The sequence below is a fragment of the Nicotiana tomentosiformis genome, chromosome 8, assembly GCF_000390325.3.
Source record: "Nicotiana tomentosiformis chromosome 8, ASM39032v3, whole genome shotgun sequence".
In the NCBI taxonomy this organism is placed as follows: Eukaryota; Viridiplantae; Streptophyta; class Magnoliopsida; order Solanales; family Solanaceae; genus Nicotiana; species Nicotiana tomentosiformis.
The window spans coordinates 130,219,636-130,220,646 of record NC_090819.1 but is presented as its reverse complement, the minus strand read 5'-3'; the positions used below and the strand labels follow the sequence as shown (position 1 = coordinate 130,220,646).

Sequence of the window (1,011 nt, the reverse complement as noted above, 5' to 3'; positions counted from 1 at the left end):
AAGAGGGAGAAGGTCTTATGGAAATCTCAGGCATACTCAAAATCGGTGTATTTGGCCTGATCGAGCAACCTATGTACAATTGTTGCCTATATAACCTACCTCCCAGACCACGGGAAAAAGTTATTAGATCACTTTTGAGAGACCTTTTGTTAAACCAGTTCCTTTACTCTTTTTGAATGAATTATAGTCAGTAAAGTAATCTGGTGGAGTGGGTCCAAAGAATAAAAATTGGTTTCTTTTTCTTTTTTCTATTTTTAGAATAGAGAAAGAGTCGAAACTAAGGGTACGCTCTCTAGAAGATTTGATTGGAGCTTTTTTTTTTTTTCACTTGGTCGCCTGGTATCTTGAAACCTCTTTGCTTGCGGGGGCAGGAGTGGAAATAGCGCTTCGCAAAAGAATCGTGTGGCACGGTGAAAGGTTTCCCGTTGGGGTTTCCGACCCGCCAGGTCTCCACCTAGTTGTGGAATAGGGGGATTCCTTGATATTAAGGTGTTAAGGCGGTCGAAGAAGGCGACAGGTGGAAGCAACCGATGCTTTAATCATTCAATTGACTCCTTACTGCCAGTCCGTGCTTGCTGTCATGCTGGCAAAAGCAGGGGTTTCGGTCAATTTTACCTACTATTGGATTTGAACCAATGACTTTCGCCGTATGAAAGCGATACTCTAACCACTGAGTCAAGTAGGTCAAGCTGAGTCAAGTCACCCTATAAGAGAAAGCCGCACAACCAAAGTAGTCCTTACTATACAAGGGGGGCGGAGCGCTAAGAAAGAGAAACGTTATCACTATACAAAATGAAGCAGCGACTAGAACGCTAAGCTAAGATCAACCAATGTTCGAACGCGGAGCCTTTATTTTTTGGTCGTCTGTCTTAATAAGTGGATTCTGATTCATGCAGTCGTTCTCTGCTGCATTGGTCTTTTTACTCCCCACTCTCCACCATAACAAAATATTTCCACTATATCTCAGGAGTAGTCAAAGGAAGTACGGCGGGTCCGAGTAGGAAGAAATTT

The 1,011-nt window shown here is 43.0% G+C and overlaps 1 non-coding gene across 1 annotated transcript; it reads right to left on the bottom strand.

Moving 5' to 3' along the window:
• Positions 1 to 612: 612 nt before the first annotated feature.
• On the bottom strand, positions 613 to 685 carry TRNAM-CAU (transfer RNA methionine (anticodon CAU)). Its single transcript has one exon. It is a non-coding gene; the product is annotated as a tRNA-Met (tRNA).
• Positions 686 to 1,011: the final 326 nt, after the last annotated feature.